The sequence below is a fragment of the Hylobates moloch genome, unplaced genomic scaffold, assembly GCF_009828535.3.
Source record: "Hylobates moloch isolate HMO894 unplaced genomic scaffold, HMol_V3 SCAFFOLD_66, whole genome shotgun sequence".
NCBI lineage: Eukaryota > Metazoa > Chordata > Mammalia > Primates > Hylobatidae > Hylobates > Hylobates moloch.
In genome coordinates this window covers 247,646-268,920 of record NW_026652341.1, presented here as the reverse complement: position 1 = coordinate 268,920, position 21,275 = coordinate 247,646, and the positions used below count along the sequence as shown (strand labels likewise).

Genomic DNA, 21,275 nt, shown 5'->3' with positions numbered 1-21,275 from the left:
GAGTCTGAGATGAGAGCTCTCTTCCTAACTGCATTGGCCACCACGTCACAGACAGGTGGGGCTTGTGGTGGGCGTTTGTTGTTCTTCTGTTAGTACAGTCCCATGGTTCACTGTTTTTCTAAAGGTGAGTTTGGACCTGTGAGAGAAGAAAGCTGAATCATCAGAAGCTAAAACATCCGTGAGCTCTGTTGGTGCCCAGCACCCTGGCGCAGCCTGGGTTGTGTGGTGTTCTCATACTCTCTCCCACCTTCAGTGGGACAGGGAACACCACACAGCCACCTTTGTCCTGTTGGTGGCCCACGGGCACCGGGTCAAAATTAGCAATACTAGCACACCGCCTTTCTGTGCCCACAATACTTCGATCCTCCTGATACTTCCTTCCCTTGCTGCTCTGCTAACCTTGGGCAGGTTTTGGCCTAGGTCCCTTCTTGTGTCTTGACTGGTATTTCAGTGGTTAGTCCCCACATTGGTACACGATGCCTGCCCAGAGCTGGCCATGCCTCCTTTTGATTGGCTCTCCCCTGAAGCCTGTGCTGCCCTGGCCAGCCTTGGTCAAGACATACAGGCCTTCATGAGGCAAACCATCCAGATCTTCTCTAGGTTAATAGCTCATGCATTCATTTCATAGACATTAATTGATGGGACACCAGCTTGATGCCAAGCTCTGCGTTAGGCCTGGGGATAGCAAGATACATAGACAATGGTCTCTGTCTTAGAAGGTCTTTGAGGTACCCAGATTGCAGTGACAATGACCCATATTTGCACTTGTGAGAGTAGTCTGATTATTCTGGAGCTAGCAGCTGATATATTTTTTGATGTCCCAGCACATAATATCTTGTGATTTTAGGCATCCTGCAAATACAAACTTAGAAGCTGCCAACAGGATCTCTTCAACATCCGCGAAACCCAGTGCACTGATGGAGGCAAGGAAGTTAGCACAAAGAAAATTGGAAATACATGTTCCTATGCGATTGTAAGCTCCAACTCCTTGGTGGTCAGGACACCACGTAGCAATGGCAAGACTTGGGCATCTGCCTCTGTTGAAGATGGAGGTAGAACAGCAGCTTTAAAAAAAAAATCAGCTGGGAAAAATAGAGCTTTTGAAATGCCACTCTGCCTTGCATAATTCTGGAATAAACAAAACAAAAAGTTTCCAGAACAGTGTTTTGGCATGTGTCCTTAATAACCTTGTTTATGAAAAGTACTTGAGATATAGCCTAGCACCTAGAGTAAATGAAAGAGTAAATAAATGTCTACCGGAGCTATTTTATGTGATACCACTGGCCAAGTCCATATCCTAGTATCACAACACTGCTTCTATGAGAAAATTTAATTCTACTTCTATCGATTCAAATACAGCCCCTTTCTTGATGCATGTGTGTAAGAGAATATCCTCTAGCGCAACATGTCCTTTTTGAGACAGACCTCAGCAGGGACATGCGTCCTTGGCCCTGCCTTCCCTAGACAATGGGGTCACCTCAACCGGATATCATTACCAATGAAAAAACCTTAAAATCAGTGCTCACCCAGGTCTAATACAGGGCAGAGTGGTCATTTGGCATCCCTTGAAACAGGGATTCTTTGTCTTGGTCCAGTGCTTTTCCAGAGGAGAAGGCTGGGTGCTGCCTGAGAGAGAAGGGAGAAAGGTTGTCCCTGTCAGCCGTTCTTATCTTTCTCTAAGACAGGAGCCTCTGGGAACGGCCCTGCCTCCCTACAGACAGAATAGTGACCAGGTGTCACTCAAGCATGTTCACACTGATGGTCTAGCAAAGTATCTTTTTCAACAACATCAGAACGTCCTGAAAGACTTGTGATGATCGCGCTACACAAACATCTTGCCAGATTTCTGTAATTATGGACTATTGCCCACAAAATGGTTTGGTGGCCCAGGGGGATGGCACCACAAATCGCTTAATCCAATACTGATGAGAAAATGATGTTCTGCTCAGAGACGAGGCTGAAAACAGACCCTCGGCTTTCTCTATGCCCTGGTGAGTCTCAGGTTACACCAGTAAATAACCTCTCTTCTTTATTAAAGAGCCACGCAGAAGTAGCTCAGGAAATTACTGTTTAATCATGTAATATCCAGATTGCTCAAACAGTAATCTAGAGAGAGAATTTTTATGGTGCATTTAATATGTTGTTATTTCAAGAACATGCTGCCTTGTGTATAGCAGAATGTCTGCAAACATTTGTGGACTCATTGATTACAGAATTAAGCTATTTATATTTTTAAAAGAAACATCAAGAATTAGGCTTACCACTGCTTTAAAAGATATACATCAATGCTTTTCTGACTGAAAAATTTAAAGTTCTAGAAATTATCCTGCATCATTTTTAAAGGGCATGCGTAAGGAAATGCAATCTACAGTCAAAATATTAAAAATATCAATGCAAGGTGGAGACGGCATGACAAACATTGCAAAAGAGGAAAGAAATGCAGGCCAGGGTCGCCCACCTACTCACAAGCTGGGGGCACTGCTGTTGGGGAACATGATTTACCCATATTGACAAAATTCCTATTATTGTTGTTACTCTGGTTTTTATCCACAAAATACACACCAGAGTCAATTGGTAAGTGGAAAATAATATTTTTTCTGGAAATCCTAATCAGTATTTCTCAGTGTTTATAAAGAATCGAGGAAGAACAAGTGGCTTCAAATACAACAGAAAATATTTCATTCAATAAAAGCATTTGGAGGAAAATATTGCAGCATGGCCTTCCTGGCTTCAAGTGTTCTCGGGAAGAAAATGCACATCCATCTGTGATGGTTTGACAAAACATGTCTGCCTGAGGAGGAAAAGAGGCCAAGCTTATCAATCTCTTAAGGTTCCTCTAGTATTAAAGTGATCTTAATCCATTTTTAATTGGATTTTTATGAAAGTAGCTATCACATGGTTCCAAAGTTGTGACCAAGCACTCACATCATAAACATTTTAATTTGCAAAGCACCAACTCTGGTTCTTGGGAAGCAGGGATATTGTGTCAACAGGATTTCCCAGTAGGCGGCCTGCAAATACAAACTTAGAGGCTGCCAACAGGATCTCTTCAACATCCAGGAAACCCAGAAATCGTTTACAGCATATATTGTCTTCGTGTATGCACATTTGCTGGAGAGAGGATCAGTTTCAAAGAGGCCCCTGCCACTAAATCTGTTGCCCTTGGGAATTCTGTGACCAGCATTGTGCTGTATTTGATGGCCCCCAAACAATGTAACCTCTTAAACCTCTGTGTCTTTCCTTCTTTCTTTTTTTTTTTTTTGAGATGGATTTTCGCTCTTGTTGCCCAGGCTGGAGCGTGATCTCAGCTCACTGCAACCTCTGTCTCCTGGGTTCAAGTGATTCTCCTGCCTCGGCCTCCCAAGCAGCTGGGATTACAGGCATGTGCCGCCACACCCAGCTAATTTTGTATTTTTAGTAGAGACGGGGTTTCGCCATTTTGGTCAGTCTGGTCTCAAACTCCCGAACTCAGGTGATCTGCCCTCCTTGGCCTCCCAAAGTGCTGGGATTACAGGCATGAGCCACCACGCCCAGCCAACCTCTGTTTCTTTCATTACGTTGAGAGGACCTCCTCTTCTTACTTCTGGGACTTGTTAAATCCAAGAGTCCCTCTGAGTGGCTTCCCAAGGCATCTACCCCAACCCCTCCACACAAATGGAAAGCTCTCTCCTCTGCCCACTCGGCTACTGCGGTGGTGCTTACCCACACTGGGGAGGATGAGTGTGTGCTGGGCTCCCGCTCACCTCTGGGCCCAGCCTTTTGCATGGTTTCTGGAACTAAGGCCAAATAATATGCATCAAATTGAATGGATTTGATGACTCTCCTATCCCCCCATTTCATCCACATATAAAGCTGACCAGTTTCTTTTCTGTTTGTTTTTTGCATGTGCTTATTTTTTATCTTATTTTTTGTTTGTGTTTAACTTTTAAATTCAGGGGTCCATGTGTAGGTTTGTTATATAGGTAAACTTGTGTCATGGGGATTTGTTGTACAGATTATTTCATCACCCGGATATTAAGCCTAGTACCCATTAGTTGTTTCTCCTGATCCTCTCCCTCCCCTCATTCTCCACCCTCCAATAGATAGGCCCCAGTGTGTGTTGTTCACCTCTATGTGCCCATGAGTTCTCGTTATTTAGGTCCCACTTGTAAGTGAGAACATTTGGTATTTGGTTTTCTGTTCCTGCATTAGTTTGCTAGGGATAATGGCCTCCAGCTCCATCTTTCTTCCTGCAAAGAGTATAGCTGCATAGTGTTCCATGGTATATATGTACCACATTTTCTTTATCCAGTCTACCATTGATGGGCATTTAGGTTGATTCCATGTCTTGCTATTGTGAATAGTGCTGCACTGAACATACGCATGTATGTGTCTTTATGATAGAACGATTTATATTCCTTTGAGTATATACCCAGTAATGGTATTACTGGGTTGAATGGTAGTTCTGTTTTTTGATCTTTGAGGAATTGCCACGCTGTCTTCCACAATGGTTGAACTAACTTACACTCTCACCAATGTGTATAAGCATTCTTTTTTCTCCACAACCTTGCCAGCATCCGTTATTTTTTGACTTTTTAGTAATAGCCATTCTTACTGGTGTTAGATGGTGTCTCATTGTGGTTTTGATTTGCATTTCTCAAATGATCAGTGATGTTGAGCTTTTTTCATATGCTTATTGACCACATGTATGTCTTCTTTTGAAAAGTGTCTGTTCATGTCTTTTGCCTGCTTTTTAATGGGCGTGTTTGTTTTTTTCTTGTACATTTGTTTAAGTTCCCTATAGATGATGCTGGATATTAGACCTTTGTTGGATGCATAGTTTGCAAAAATTTTCTTCCATTCCATTCTTCCATTCTGTAGGTTGTCTGTTTACTCTGTTGATAGTTTCCTTTGCTGTGCAAAAGCTCTTTAGTTTAACTATGAAAGAGGTCCCATTTGCCAACTTTTGATTTTGTTTCAATTGCTTGTGGCATCATCATGAAATATTTGTCTGTTCCTATGTCCAGGATAGTATTGCCTAGGCTATCTTTCAGAGTTTTTATACTTTTAGGTTTTACCTTTAAGTTTTTAATCCATCCTAAATTGATTTTTGCACATGGTATAAGAAAGGGGTCTAGTTTCAATCTTCTGCATATGGCTAGCCAGTTATCCCAGCACCATTTATTGAATACAGAGTCCTTTCCCCGTGGCTTGTTTTTGTCAGGTTTGTTGAAGATCAGATGGTTGTAGGTGTGCAGCCTTATTTCTGGGTTCTCTATTCTTTTCCATTGGTCTACGTGTCTGTTTTTGTACTAGTACCATGCTGTTTTGGTTACTGTAGCCCTATAGTATAGTTTGAAGTCAGGTAGCATGATGCTTCCAGCTTTGTTTTTATTTTGCTTAAGATTTCCTTGGCTACTGGGAAGTGAGGAGCCCCTTTGCCCAGCTGCCACCTGTCTGGGAAGACAGGAGAGCCTTTGCCCAGCCGCTGCCCCATCTAGGAAGTGAGGAGTGCCTCTACCCGGCCCCCACATCATCTAGGAAATGAGGAGCGCCTCTGCCTGGTGGCCACCATCTGGGAAGTTGGAGCACCTCTGCCTGGCCACTGCACCGTCTGGGAAGTGAGGAGCACCTCTGCCTAGTGCCGCACTGTCTGGGAAGTGAGGAGTTCCTCTGCCTGGCCTCCACACTGTCTGGGAAGTCAGGAGTTCCTCTGCCTTGCCGAGGCCCTGTCTGGGAAGTGAATGCCCGGCCGCCCCCCTCGTCTGGGAAGTGAGGAGTGCCTCTGTCCTGCGGCCCAACTGACTGGGAAGAGAGGAGTACTTCTACCCATCTGCCCACCTTCTGGGAAGCAACCCTCCAAGTGTGAAGTGACAGCCTTGTGTGTGATCTTTCTGCCCTCCCCAAGTTTGCATTTTTGACATTAAAGTTTACTTTTTAATTAAAAAAAAGTCCTTTGCTATTAGGGCTTTTTGGTTCCATATGAATTTTAAAAATAAGTTTTGCTAGTTCTGTGAAGAATGTCGTTGGTAATTTAATAGAAATAGCATTGAATCTGTAAATTGTTTGGGCAGTATGGCCATTTTAATGATACTGAGTCTTCCTATTCAAGAGCATGGAATGTTTTTATATTTGTTTATGTCATCTCTGATTTCTTTGAGCGGTGTTTTGTAAACCTCAAGGTAGAGATCTTTCACGTCCCTAGATAGCTGTATTCCTGGGTATTTTATTCTTTTTGTGGCAATTGTGAATGAAATTGCATTCCTGACTTGGCTCTCGGTTTGACTGTTGTTGGGCTTACCAGTTTCTGATCAGGACAATTTCTGGAATTCCTTCTGTCTCTTCAAGTTCTTTGCACAGTAACTTTTCCTTAGGCTCCTTAATCTACCACTGAGGGAAATTTTAAGAAAATACAGAATGGTGCAGGATTAAAATGGCCATCGATCCCACCTCACCACAAAGGTTTGGCTTTGTGTTTGCAGCCTGCTTTTCTCTTTCTCAATTGTTTTGGCACAACTGGCTGAACAAATAGAGTTTTGGAGTGTGAAATGATGAAATAGTGTTTTAACATGAAACTCGACGGCAACAATGTAATGCACGCATGGTAAGGGGCACAGTCAGAAGATGTGACTCTGCCAATGTTTGATATTTTACTAGTGTGTACAAACTAATTAAACTGATTGCACTGTAAGCATGACTTGATATTTCCATGTACTTTCCTCTGACCGAAAAGGTGTCAAATGTAAAATCTGATCTTAAATAAAGGCCTGTAATGACATTTACTTTCCTGACCTGCGTAGCCAAACTGAAATTTGTATAGTTCTTCCTTGAAGTCAAAAGAAATATAGGTTTGAGTCAAAATTGCTTTTAGGACTCTGGCGTGAGGAGCCCAGGCTGAATTCATGAAGGTGAGGCATGTCCCAGGGGTACTGCTCTTGCCTGTGGAAAATGATCTCCTTGTCCAGAGCCCAGCTTGAGCCACAGGGAGATTGCACTGGGCATTGGACAACAAAGGACAGGGCTCTGAGATGTCTTCTGGTGAGAACAGCCATTTCTAGGACTGTAGAATTTTAATACCTGGATGTCTGTTTCTATAGAAATACTGAGAAACAAGAGGCAGAGGGTGGGTGCCGGGCACTGGACCAAGATGATTTTAAGAATTTCAGTCAAGGAAAATACCACGTAACTTGGGTCTTGGAAAATGAAGGGAGATTCAGGCATGAAATTAAGGACCCAACCAGCTTAGTTCCCAAAAAGAGCCAGCATTCTTCCTGGGGCTGCTGTACGCGCTGGGCCCTGGCCGGGCGTCTGTGTGGCACTAAGTCCCCAGAAGAGGGTCTCCCTCTGTGGGGTAAGAACTGCTTGAAACAGGGGTACACCAGATGCCTCGGCTCCAAAGGGAAAAAGACCTACAGGGTCCTCACATCACTCAGTGAAAAGCACTGTGGGCCACCCATGGCTGTGGTTTCAGATGAGAACTGCAGGAAGAATTCTGAACTCAGGTGGAGAGAAGACAAAATGTGTTGAACATGAAAACTCAAGAGCACCAGAGGAAAGCAATGCCTACCTTCTCCAGGTGCCATCATACCCCATGTGAGAGCTGATGTGCTCACTTAAGGGTTCTAAACTCCAACTTTACAAAAGCAACCTCAATCACCTTCAAGGGTATCTGGTGACATCTGAGATAATAGAATTGGGCTGTGTGGGTTACTGGACTGAATTTCAAGATTGTTTCAGAAATGTTTTTGATTGACACGTTTCTGAATCAAGTTCCTGTGGGTATATGTAAGAACTTATCAGGGCTGCAATATTTAGAGACTCGATCGTCAGATGGCCACTCTCCCCTGCTCTTTGATGACTGAGATGGGGAAATGTCTGTAACAAAATGCGTGGGAATCCTCAATGTCCTCTCAAAACCTGGAACGGCTCCAAGGCTCCTTTCACCCATTGCTCCTACTTCCTCCATGGTCCTGCAGAGCGAGGCTGGCCCTCTTTCCAGTGACTGCCATTAAGATGGCTGCAGATGGTTGGCAGTGTCTCTGAATTCTCTCTTCTTCCATGTTTCCTCAGAGGAAAGGATTTTGAGTCCTTCAACTGTCTTTGTTGCGTTTTCTTCCTGAATGTGCCGGTCTATCAGAAAATATTTGGGCTTAAAATTTAACACTATATTCCTCGATAAATAATCATGAAAAGCATCAGAAAGCCAGTCTGAAGTCTTCAGAGAAGAGCAGGCCCACTGTGTGCAGACGTCTCTCCTGCTGTAGCATGTGGTAGGCTCACATCTATAGAGCTCTAGAAACAGCATAGTACCAGAGACTGACGCTCGTGTTCTCTGCTAACTAGAAACTGAATTCATAACTTGAAAATTGAGAGCAACCAAAATGACCTTTAATAGTTGAATGAATAAGCAAACTGCAGTACACCCAGATAACAGAATATTATCCACTGGTTTAAAAAAAAAGAGCTCTCAAACCACAAAGACATGGAGGAATCTTAAATGCATATGGCTAAGTGAAAGATGTCAGTCTGAAAAGACTCCATACTATATGATTCTTAATGTATAGCACACTGAAAAAAAAAAAACTATAGTAAAAAGATCAGTGGTTTCCAGGTGTTGAGAGCTACAGGGAGGAGCATACATAGGTTAAGCACAGAGGATTTTTAGGTCAGTGAAAATATTCTGTATGATGCTATGATAATGGATGAGTGATACTGGCATATGTGAAAACTCATTAAATTCTACAACACAAATTATACAACTACATAACAAAAGGGTAAACCCTAATTTAAATTACAGATGTTAGCTAATAGCAATGTACTAACGTTGGTTTGTTGGTTGTAACAAAGGTACCACACCAATGTAAGGTGCTAATTTTTTAAAATAGCCAAAAACCAAAAAAACCATTCCCCAAACAAAATCGAAAGTACTCTTCCCAAACTCTTCTACTGCGTTTTCCTGTGGGTTTTGAACCCAAAAGGAGGCTTTGAGGCAGCCCCTGTCCCACTGCATTGCTCGCTGCCCCGACAGGAGAGTTTCTGACCCTAATTCTGTTGCCCGACGCATCGCTGTTCTTTTGTACATACATGAGTACTTGCTAGCCAAATATTTGGTGAGCATGCTCTTTATTCATCCATATGCCATGAATATAAGTGAATGGAGCAATTTACTCAACAACTATTGGTTAAATAACTGGTAGGAAGCAGGCATTGCTAGGTGTCATTGAACAAAATGGCCAATAACCTCTGTTGTGGAGCTGAGACAGTCAGCATGGCACTATAATGAGGTATGCAGTGACAGTACTGTTTGATTCACTGTATCACGTGACAGCAGGTGGAGAACGCAGATCTGAGTGGGATCCTACTTTGCCAGTTACTAGTGAAGTCTTCTCGAGAGCTGACTTTACTTTCTGAGCTTTAGCGCTCTCTTCTGCAAGTCCGGGGTCATTACTTCTGTGAAGAACTTTTTTCAAGCTTGGAAAAGATAATGTATGCAAACTCCAGCAGATCGGGTTTTTTGAGGCAGGAATTCTCAACTTTTTCTGCCTCTGTCCCTGTGTTTCCGTTTTACCCCTTCCACCCACCGACTCACACACACACACACACACACACACACACACACACACACACACATTTCCTTCTATAGTTTCCTATTTCCTATTTAAATGAATGTTACTGGTAAAAAAGGAAATTTACTCCTACATGCCATGCTGTGTTTCTAGGGTAACTCTTTAGTCTCCTAGTTGGTGACTGACATGTTTTAAAATCTGTTCCAGAATTTTTAACACTCACTATAACAACATCGTAGATTGGGGAATGCAGCATATTTGGATTTGTCAATTGCAATCTTCTACCGCCCTGATGCAAATCCTGCATGCGCAACCAGAGAAACTACTGTAATGTGACAGGGGCCCTTGATTTCTGAGAGGCTGCACTGGGCAGCTGAGGGGAGAAACTGAGCCTGGACAGACAGGGGCCTCCAGAGTTGGAAATGGGCGACGTTGCTTTGGTGGATAGACAAGAAATTGTGAAACGTGAAATGTTGATGGGATTATCCTAAAACAATCGATCATTTTGCTCCGCTGGGGTGATGAGGAGTGAAGTGAGGAGCTAGGGTAATAGATCCCAATGGTGCAAAGTGCAGGGTGACTTGGAATAAGAGTGGGGAAGGCGAAGAGAAAGAGTGTGTGGTTTAGTGGGATTTAAGTTTATTATTTCAGAGGTGGGATAATCACGGTGCTGGCTTAGCTTAGGGTGTGGCTAAGAGCACAGACTACTCAAATAGCATGGAAGTGAAGATTGTCAGGGTATAAGAGAAGAATATTTTTAGAAAAATAATAACAAGGAATAAGTATCTGTACCTGATATCAAAACGTACTACAGCATCATGTTGAAAACAAAGAAATATGAATGAAAAATACAAAAACATATGAATGCAAATACGTAGAGAGCCCAGAAATTGACCTAGATTAGTGTAGGATTAATATAACCTCATAAAACAGCAAAACATCATAAATGATATTGGGTTAATGATACAGTGTTGTGAAAAAGAAATAAATATGCAACTATATTCAAAAGTTTCCAAATATATCAAAGAACAAGATATTAAGGAAATTATAGATGGGCCAGCAAAAAGGCAGAACTTTCCAGTGTTGACAACTTTCTAAGACTTAAAGCAATATAAGATAGAAAAGAAAAATAACAGATACAATTACATAAAAATACACAATTTTTCTAAGTAAAAGAAAGGATAATATAAAAATTACAGGAGAAGATTGGGTAAGAGAGAATGCAGACATGTAATGAGGCAAGTGGTATAAACAAATACAGCCCTCATGGAAAGTTAAAAGGCTATGAAAATGTTTATACGACTCGGACCAGTATTCTAACTCCTAAGGATTTATTCTAAGAAAACAGTGGAAAGGAAAAAAGCGAAGTCCATTGAAGTATTGATTGTAACATGATCTGTAACTGTAAAATAATTAAAAAATAAAGTATCCAACAATAAGGAAATGGTTAAGGAAATTAGGACATAGTAGCAAAATGGCATATTTAGCTATTAAAATAGTAATTTAAAAATATGAAATTATATTATGTAATAATAAAATATTTGAGAGAAAAATTTAAGGCTATGGCTATAATTATTTATATGGTTACAGACATGAAAATAATAGACTAAAATGTAAGGTAATTACTTTGTGAGTTAGGGTTATGGATGACTTTTTTCCTACAATTTCATTTAAGAGTTTAAAATATTGTTTTATAAGAAAAGTATGGGAGCATGAAGCAGACGGCATGGGCAGGAAAGAAAGCTGAGCTGGCTCCAGGTCTCACTGAAACCAGGACGGCAATGCACCCAGATGAGGCACAGGCTGAAAAACGTCTAGACTGAGTCCGAGGCTCAAAGGCCATTTCCTAAACACTGAATTCTCTAACTAACACTAGAGTTAATTTGTGTTACTCACAGGAGGTGGGTTTGCTCTAGGGTGCAGAGAATGGGGACTGGAGGAAGGAACACTGGAGAAGTGTTGTTCTTGGTTTTGAATCTGACAGACTGTCCATGTCCTACCCACACACACACACACACACACACACACACACACAAATAGCTACTGGGGGCCATGGATGTGTTAATGTGAAAATTATTACACAATGAATATGTATATCAAATTATCACATCTTATGCCTTGATTGTAACTGCCTTTTAAGTAGTTTGGTGGCTGAACTGGGTTTCTTTGCTATCTGAGCCATTAATTTCACAGAAGTCTGACAGGGATGCAGAGTGCATGAGGGCCCTCTTCTGTCGTGGGTCCATGCTGGGACAGTGTAGGCCACAGCTGCCAAGAAGGTGAACTTCCAGGCAGCAAGGCCATGCTGAATGGCTAAGGGCAGTTTGGTTGGAAGTCCTCTCTGCTGGGCTTTTCCCAAGGAAGGGGAGTGAAAGCAGAATCTTCAGCATCTGCGTTGCAGGATAAAAGCTGCCAAGGGGAAGAGCATTTCGACAGGGAGAGGGATTGTTCGCCACAGAAATCGCGCTCTGGAGTAAGGCAATGAAAGGTAGATAAAGTCTGTACTTTTGCCAAATGTTTGGTTTTAGTTCTCTTCTCAGGTAATACTTAAAATATTTAAGTGGTTAGGCCCTAACCATTCTGAATTAAACCATTCTGAATTCTGTAGCTGCTGGAAAGGGGAAAGACAGGGCACTAGGAAGGGGGTGGGCTTGGAGCAGTGGCCATTTACCAAGCAGTTGGAAACATCTCAATATTTTAACAAGAAGCAAGGCCATCTCAGTGCTTATTAGCCTTGGTCCTTTCTCTTCTCTTCTTCTTCTTGGTGGCTATAGCCTCTATTTGTTCTTTCTTTGCCTTTACCAGCTGAGCGCAATTCCTTCTTCCTGTGTTCATGAGCCACATCATGCACTTCCTGTCCTGAATGGATGTGTGTGTGGTAGGGACTGGGATCCCACATGTGGACTTACTGGTTAGGTGAGATGAGGGCAAGTGAGCAGTGATGCAATAGCCAAAGTAAGACCCACCATCACCAAGGAGGCCACGGTCTGTTCCTGTTGTGGGCAGGAAGCCAGAGGGCGCCATGGTGGCCAAGCAGTGTCGACAGGGATGTTCCCAATGGGAAGTGTGCTCCATGACAGGCACAGTGCAGGCACCCTTACAAACCACATCCCCTCAGATCACAGCGAAACCTCATTCTGTTTCATACCTGGCCAGGCATGGTTGGCAATGATCAGGATGTGAGTGCTGGGGTCAGATGCTTTGGGCTGCAGTATTGGCTCCCCAAGTAACTGCCTGAGTGCCCTTTGATTACCTCGTCACTCTGAACCAACAGCTCTAAAATGAGAACAGCAATTGTACCTAGTGCCCTAGGTTGCTGTGGAGGTTAAATGAGTTAGTAAGGACTCAGAAAAGATCTCGTTGTTATTATTGCATTCCTCCTGTTTTATGCTGCAATTGCTGAGACTAGCTTGACTCCTTCACCCCAATCCTGTCTCAATTACACTCACATCTAGATCTTTAAAGTAGTCTACTTTGTACTAAGACAGTTTCTCAGCCTTTTTGATCAGTGCATACTTATGATGAACATAAAAATAGTATGCCTAGTTCTCCAAGGAGATTTTGACCTACTCCTCTGTGGGACTTGCCCCTATCACCCCTTTCTTCAACTCCCAACATCCCATGGTGGATAATCAGGGGTGAGCATAGTTTTCTTTTTAATGACAAAATAATCACTTATTCAATTTGACTATGTCCACAAATTCCCAAGTACATGAATAATTTGCCCAATATTGGCTCTTAGTCTTCCAAAGAGAAAATGTTAGAGAACACCTCCACAAACGCACAGAGATTTGAAGAGCTGGACCTCTGTAAATGACCTGCATGATGAAGGCTGTGATAGACTCCAACTTCAGAGGACTGTGTTAGGGGAGGAGGAAGGTGGAGGTCAGGTTTAATAAACCCAAGAGGAGAGACGATGGGGTTTTGCACCAAAAACATGCAAAGCCCAACCTCAGATCTAGATTTATTCCAGGAATAACCCCCAGAGTCTGGATCCAGAAGAGAAAGAAGAGCAGAAGCAGCAGGTGGAGAATAAGCAGAAAGTGGAACCTGGAACAGTGCTATTGTCTGGGGCTGGCTTTCGCAGGGAAGCCTTGGAGGGGCCTGTGTCAGCATAGCAGGCCTTGAAGGACCAGGGACCACAGGGGATAGTGGTCTGACAAGAGTTAACGCCTGGAAATTCTCAAACCCAGCTGTGGATTGTGTGCCCATGATGGCACTTTAAAAGACCACAACAAAATCACTATTTGACAAATACCACAGGAGCAGCTGTTGCAGGCAAAAGTCATCAACAGGTGTTAAAACCAGCTGGGCAGGAGGGAAGTATAACGAGCAACAGGACATTTGCTTAGTTTCAGCGTAGCTCTCTACAACATACTTAATAATTGCAACGGGAAAAATAGTTAAATGTTATGGTGGAGAAACTTGCCATATACTACCTTAACCAAGGCATCAAAGTGTAAGATCATACACATTCTGATATGATGCATTTAGAAGGCACAATAGTCATGTTGTGGGAGACTGACACATGACAAGTAAATGCCACTTGTGGTCCTGGTCTGGATCCTGAAAAAGGACATTAGTGGGGCACTGCAATTTGAATAAGGTGTATGGATGTATGTCTAGTATTCTATCAATTTGAGTTCCTGGCTTTGATGATTATACTACAGTTATTTAGGATAGTGACATTTTGGGAAGGTACAAAAAGGGTATATGGGAATTTTTTGTAGTATTTTAGTAACTTTTTGTGTTCAAAATTATTTATTTATTTATTTATTTATTTATTTATTTATTTATTTATTTATTTATTTTTGAGACGGAGTCTCATTCTTTCGCCCAGGCTGGAGTGCAGTGGCGTGATCTCAGCTCACTGCAAGCTCCGCCTCCCGGGTTCACTCCATTCTCCTGCCTCAGCCTCCTGAGTAGCTGGACTACAGGCGCCCGCCACCATGCCCGGCTAATTTTTTTTGTATTTTTAGTAGAGACGGGGTTTCACCATGTTAGCCAGGATGGTCTCGATTTTCTGACTTTGTGATCTGCCCGCCTCGGCCTCCCAAAGTGCTGGGATTACAGTCGTGAGCCACCGCGCCCGGCCCCAAAATTATTTAAAAATAAAATGTTAAAAATAAAGAATAATTTTTAAAAAGACAAAAACAGCAGCACTGGAAATAGTAATTGATTGCCAGGCTCACCATAGTTACCTAATGGAGGCAGTGGTGGAAATTCCCATTCATGATGGTGCCATGGAAGGAGGGAGGCCGGGACCCAGTCAGTAGCACGCAGAAGCCTTGTGCTCCACAATCAAAGATCCTGACTGACCTGGAGAGAAACAAGAAATGCATTAGCCTTAGGGAAAGGGCTGCTACCTGTCCAGCCCAGCTCCATGCTAGAATGCTGAAGTTTATGCAGCCCCAGGGTAGAAGCCACATGCAGAGAACTAGGCTTCAGAAATCTGGGAGGCAAGTTGCCCTTTCATAGGACGCTGTGTGGCTGTCATAAACGGCTCAGGCTGCCTGTATGCAGGCTGCCTTCACATGCGAGGAAAAGAGACTTCTACCTTCTATAAGCTATTGCTAGTTGAAATCTTTCTATTAGTTGTAGCTACTCTTCTGTTGCCATCTTGTCCTTGCTCAAAGATAATGCAGAGAACTACACTCCCTCCACCACCCAGGAGCCCCATTTCTGAGTGGTGACATGCACACCCAATTCCCTGACCTCACGTGCACCACTCATGTCATCTCCATTCCACATGACAACCCCCAAAGGCCAAGAGGCTGGGCGCATGGGGAGCGAGGTGCACCTGGCCTTCCCGGAGGTGCAGTGGTCACACTCAAAGTCCTGTGGCAGACAAGGAGAGGCTGTGTATGGCCTTGGAGGCCATGCAGCACTTCCACCCCATCCGTGGACACCTCCTCCTCCCAATCTTGCACCTGTATCCTGTGCTCTTGGCACACTGTGAGCTTGTACTTCCCTGCATTCTGCCGGTTCTCTGATGCCTCTGAGCCTTTGACATACAATACAGCTTCTTCTGCTAGGAACATCCTCTATTCCACCTTTTCACCTGTGCCACCTATTTTATTCTTCAGGTTTCTGCTGAAATATCATCTCTTCCAAAAAGCCTTCCCTGACCTCGGAAGATGGGTTAGATACCACTCTGGTGCGTGAATATTTTCGCTTCGTCTTTCTCCATCACAGCATCCACCACATCACATCACGATCACTTGCTGATTTGTCCATGTGGACTATGGAGCAAGGACAGTATATCTCTGGAACCTAATACAATACCTGGAATATAGTATGACTTCAATAACCAATTGATGAATGGGTCAATGGCAAACTTTATGAAGTCACACGATCATGACTTATCCCAGTGATGTGATATTGGACGGCCCATAACACTTCTAATTTCTCCGAGTTACAACTAACTATTGCTAGCTTTTGTGAGACCACCCAGACCCCCACTGAGCCCAGCTGCAGCACTGTTTCATAGCAACGGATTCACTAGACCATATCCTAAAGTAGGGGTGAGATTGGAAATGGGAAGGCTTTCCCATGAGCCATTTATTTCGTTAATCGCATCCTCACTACTTGCATCATCCACTAGAACAAGAAAGTCAAGTTATCTGTGCTGCTGTCTCCAATTCAAGCTGGGAAGAAAAAGAAGTAAATGTTTCACATCATAAAGAGAAACAAAGGAAAAATAACGATGCTTTAAAAGAGGCTGACGATTTCAACACCTCCAATCCACTCTCATTCACTCAGTACTTTACTTAGTAAAGTAAAACAAAAAATGTCCCATTAAAGAAGCACACAAAACATTTGCATTTGAATGAGTAAAATTCCAAAACCCCAGTAATGTAAAGCAGCAGCTGTGGTGTGGGAGAAAAGAAGTTTTGGACTAGGAGATCTAGGCCTGGCTCTGCTTCCAGTAGCTCGGTGACTTTTCCAACTCAGCCGGTTTGGACTTGGGTTTCCTCTTTAGTACACGAAATGTTGAACTAAATATAACGACCTCTAATAGCCCCAGCCAAGTTTATCTCTTATCATTGTGTGCAACAGACACAAACGGCAGTATCCAGTCATCTCCCCCAACCAGTCCACACCCACGAGAGCCTGGAGGTTAGGGGGTGGCACCCACAGGGAAGGATTATGCAGCTATACTTTCCCCAGTGCCTCCCTTAGTTCATCAGCAGTGGTGGAAATGCTTTCAAACCTAGAAGTCCCTGGGCATAGGTGAGAGGTGAGTCTTAGAGTAGTCTTATTTTTTAATTTTTCATTTTTTTTTTTTTTCCCCTGAGACGGAGTCTCGCTCTGTCACCCAGGCTGGAGTGCAGTGGTGTAATCTTGGCTCACTGCAACTTTCGCCTCCCGGGTTCAAGCAATTCTCCTGCCTCAGCTTCCTGAGCAGCTGGAATTACAGGCACGCACCACAACGCCCAGCTAATTTTTTGTATTTTTAGTAGAAATGGGGTTTCACCATGTTTGTCAGGCTGGCCTCGAACTCCTGACCTTGTGATTCGCCCGCCTCAGCCTCCCAAAGTGCTGGAATTGTAGGCGTGAGCCACCGGGCCTGACCCTAATCTTAAAGATCATAAAAATCCATAAAACTTTCTTTTTTTTTTTTTTTTTTTGCTTTGTGCAGCAAAATCTTCTTTTTCAGGAGCTGAGGAGTCAGAGAATATTTGGTGTGTGGTGCTGCTGTGTCTAGGTAGGAGTTTCCTGTCTGTAATTTCTTTCTGCTCCAGACAATCTGGGCTCCTTGAGGAACGGCTGTCAGCACTGTTCCTTGGCAGACAGGGTGGATTCTTCATAGCATTTCTACTATTGTTTACTTAAACTGTTATTTTAAACTATTACTGATATTTTACTTTTCAAGTGTGAAAGTCTTGTGCTTCTAAGTTATAATAATTATGATTTGATGAGAATGTACCATGTGCAAGTTCTGGGGATGTATGCTTCATATGCAATATAACTTAACTGTCAAAACGTACCTTTGACTGAAGTGTTCTTCTACATTTTACAAAGAAACCAAAACTAAAATATCTTGCCCCAGTCAAACAAATGGAGGAGCTGAAATCCAGACCCAGGTCACTGCAATCTTGGTTTCTCACCCACTCTCACTCCTTCTGAAGGTCAGGATTCGTATCTTTTACTTCCATGGTTTTTATTCCCAAATTCTTATACATTTTTTATATAGAAGAAATATTTACTAGCATAAATTGTATTTCTTTCTGATAAACTCTCTGTAATTTAAGTATAATGAATGTGGAGCCATATTAATATTGAAGAGGTCCCACCTCGTCTTGTTGAAGAGGCTTGAGGAGACTTGGTGACTGGGGCCCGCTCCTCCCAGCTGGAAGCTGCATGCCTTCTGAGCTTAGGGAGACCAGGCATGAGCTTTACAGTGGTTCCGGCTGGAATAAGATATATAGGAAGGAAAAGAGAAAAGATCCTAAGGAATTGCAGGCTGCTGGGTTGATGGCTGGATTCAGAGAACAGTGGTGAGTGAAAGGGTGGGATGCAGAAAGGTTCCCACACTTAGCATTGGAAAGTGAATCACATCCATCCAAATGTGGACATCAAGGAAACACCTGGAGTTGGTGGTGGGGATGGAGGAGCTGTGGGTGAGTTGAGTGTGAGGAACCTGGGGGGCTGCTGAGTGCAGATGAGTCCAGTTTTAGATATGGCTACAAACGTTATTGAGAAGTTTGACTGAAAGCCTATATTTAAGTGAAATTTGAATCTATGTGATCAGATGACGTTAAAAAAAAAAAGTGCCAAGTATAAGAGGAGAATGGATTAACTAGGGACTATCATTGATGTTCAAGAGGTGATCAAAGAAAGAAACATCACTTAAAAGCCCCGACAGGGAGCAGAAAGAGAGCAGCATCAAAATGGGGAAACGTGGTGCTAAGGAGAATCCTAAGAAAAATGTAGTCAGGAGTGTAAAATGTCAGAGAGGATAAGACTGTGTTAAACTAATCATTAGCTTAAAAAATTGCTTTAAAGCTACTGCAATAGACTACTTGACTTGTAGAAACACATAGTGACCTAATAGGTATAATTTCTCCATTATACGTAATTTTTTCAGTTCCTAAGAGACCTGAAACACAGATTATTACATTGGTGGAGAAAAGTAATTCCACTAATGGGCCATGATAGAGACCGCTAAAGATTTGTTTTGCTTACTTAATAGTTTTTATTGACATTATGAAAACAAATTTTGTCCCTTTTACAAGTCTATAATATCTATTCCAAGATTGGTATTCGTGAAATGGGGGAAACCAGAACACTGACTTCATCTCCAGGGAAGTGTCTTCTAATAAGAAACCCTCCCGAGGTGCATGTGATCAAGTGCTTGATGAGTATTTCATGTGTAGTATTAGTCATTCTCCTCAGCATTTAGCTCATCGTACACTTTTCCTTCATTTAACAAGTTTTTTCACTTTTCTAATTTAGAAGCATTTCAAAAATTGATTGTGATGCAGTAAGCATTAACAACGTTGACCTTATCACCATAGAAATGACTTCATTATCACTCTTGTTGCCAAAACCCATCCAGGGCAGTCTGTGATGCTGGTTTGAGACAAACAAAACAGTCAGAATGAGAAAGATTTTTCTTGGTATGAAGGGCAATTGGCCTATGTCTGCCAAAGAATCCCAACCTCTTTCTCTGACAAAAAGAAACATGAAACTTTGCTTGTGATACCGAAGAGTAATTTAAGAGACAGCACATGTCCACTTGACAGTGGAAATTCTGTAAATGAAGCTGTGGGCAGCACAGGACTAACATGCGTGCCTTTTTTTTTTTTTTTTTTTTGAGATGGAGTCTTGCTCTGTCGCCCAAGCTGGACTGCAGTGGTGTGGTCTTGGCTCACTATAAGCTCTGCCTCCCGGGTTCAAGTGACTCTCCTACCTCAGCCTCCCGAGTAACTGGGACAGGCACACCCGGCTTTTCTTTTTTTTTTTTTTTTTTTTTGTATTTTTAGTAGAGACAGAGTTTCATCGTGTTAGCCAGGCTGGTCTTGATCTCCTGACCTCGTGATCCACCTGCCTCAGCCTCCCAAAGTGCTGGGATTACAGGCATGAGTCACCGTGCCCAGCCATGGTATGTATTTAAAACCAGGAAACGAACCTCTAAGAGTTGGAGCCACATCAGTGGCTGCCCTCCTGCTGTGCCTTCTGTGCGCAGTTACAACGCTGCAGAAAATTAGACACCCCCTCCCCATCAGCTCCAGGTCACTACCAAAATACAATTTCCAGTAAACTTGGTCTTTCTCTCTGAATTTCAGTTACTTTTGAATCATGATTTTATTATTACTCATTCTGCTATTCTCCCATTCACTCAATAAATATTTTTTGATTGCCTTTCTATGTGTCTGGTACTATTGCAGTGGTAAACAAGATAAAGTCTCTTTCTTAATGGGGCGTATATTTTACTGAGGAGAGGCAGAAGAGCATGGCCCCAGGGACTCACTTCCTCCCTGCCTTTACATAACAGCTCAGCAGAGTACTTGGTAGGCGCTCTACCCGAGCCTAATAGGAGGACAGGTCAGTGTCTGGTTGCCAGGTTCCGGAGGACCTTCCCTTCCAACAAGGCCACTTTCTCAACTAGGGAACGTGTGTGGTCCCACAGATATCCCCTGCCCCCTTCTCTTAAATACACACCATAAATATAGAGAGCATCATGGGGACATTGTCCTTCCTTGCTGGTGCCTTGGCCCTGATGCACCAGACTGTCTTTATCCTAAGCGCTAAGGAGTAACATGACTTAAGGAGACCGTGTATCCCACTACTTCTTGGCCTGTTTTCCTCCAGTAAACTCTATTTTACACCTGAACTTTGTGGTGCTGGAACAAATAAAGACAATTTTCAACAGCACTAAGTGTGATGAAGGAAATGAAACGTTACCATGGCTTAGACAGGGGTTGAGGCTAAGTGAGGACTACTTCAGTTGGGACAGCCAGGAAGACCTCTTTGAGGAGACAGTGATAGAACCAAAGCAGGAATGATAAAAGGCAGCAGCTGGGCGAAGAAAGATTAGAGCACAGGACAAGCAAGTGGGGAGGCCTGGATGATAGTAGGAGCTTGACAAGCATGTGGTCGGAAAGAGCCAGAGCACCGTGAGTCAGGGGAAGAGAGGGAGCCGGGGGTCTTTGGAGGGTAGATTTGACTCCAGCTACAGCAAGCAGCTACGGGACAAGTGAAAGTGAAGAGTTAACATGATGTGATGACCGTATTTAAAAGTTTAAGTCTTGCATGTCGGGGAAAATGGCACACAGGGCCATGAATGAAGGCAGAGAACCTAGCCAGGAAGCTGTCACCATGGCCCAGCAAGAGCGAAGGGCAGAGGAGCAAAGACCATTGACTGCAGTGAGAGGCAGAGGAGAAGGATGGGTCCCCGACGCAGAGAGAATGAGTGCTGTAAGTCCCTGTGTGCATGATCACAGAAAATCATGTAAAAGTTGCCACTGACAAAAAAAAAGAAAAAAGAAAGAAAAAGAAAAAGAAAAAAATATAGGAGGCAATAGGAAATGAAGATGGGCAAAGACTAGAGAATCTCATGTAAAATGGGAAGTCCACAAGGCCAAGCATTGACAAAGCAAGTGGTTCTGAAACATTCTTGGAACATTGGTAACTCTCCAGCTTGCTGGCTGTGGCCCCCCAGGGGCTCTAGCAAGCTGGTGCTCACTGCAAAAGCGTGGCCGAATAGTCTTCAAACCTGGATTT

General features: G+C 43.1%; 1 long non-coding RNA gene across 1 annotated transcript in view; it reads right to left on the bottom strand.

Annotated features, from left to right (window-relative positions):
• Nucleotides 1–36: 36 nt before the first annotated feature.
• The window catches only part of LOC131382572 (uncharacterized), a 37,886-nt gene continuing 16,647 nt past the window's right edge, over nucleotides 37–21,275 (bottom strand). The window contains exons 3-4 of the long non-coding RNA XR_009212142.1: nucleotides 14,747–14,864; nucleotides 37–136 (exon numbers count right to left, since the gene is read on the bottom strand). This is a non-coding gene — a long non-coding RNA (uncharacterized LOC131382572). The remainder of the gene's footprint in view (nucleotides 137–14,746; nucleotides 14,865–21,275) is intronic.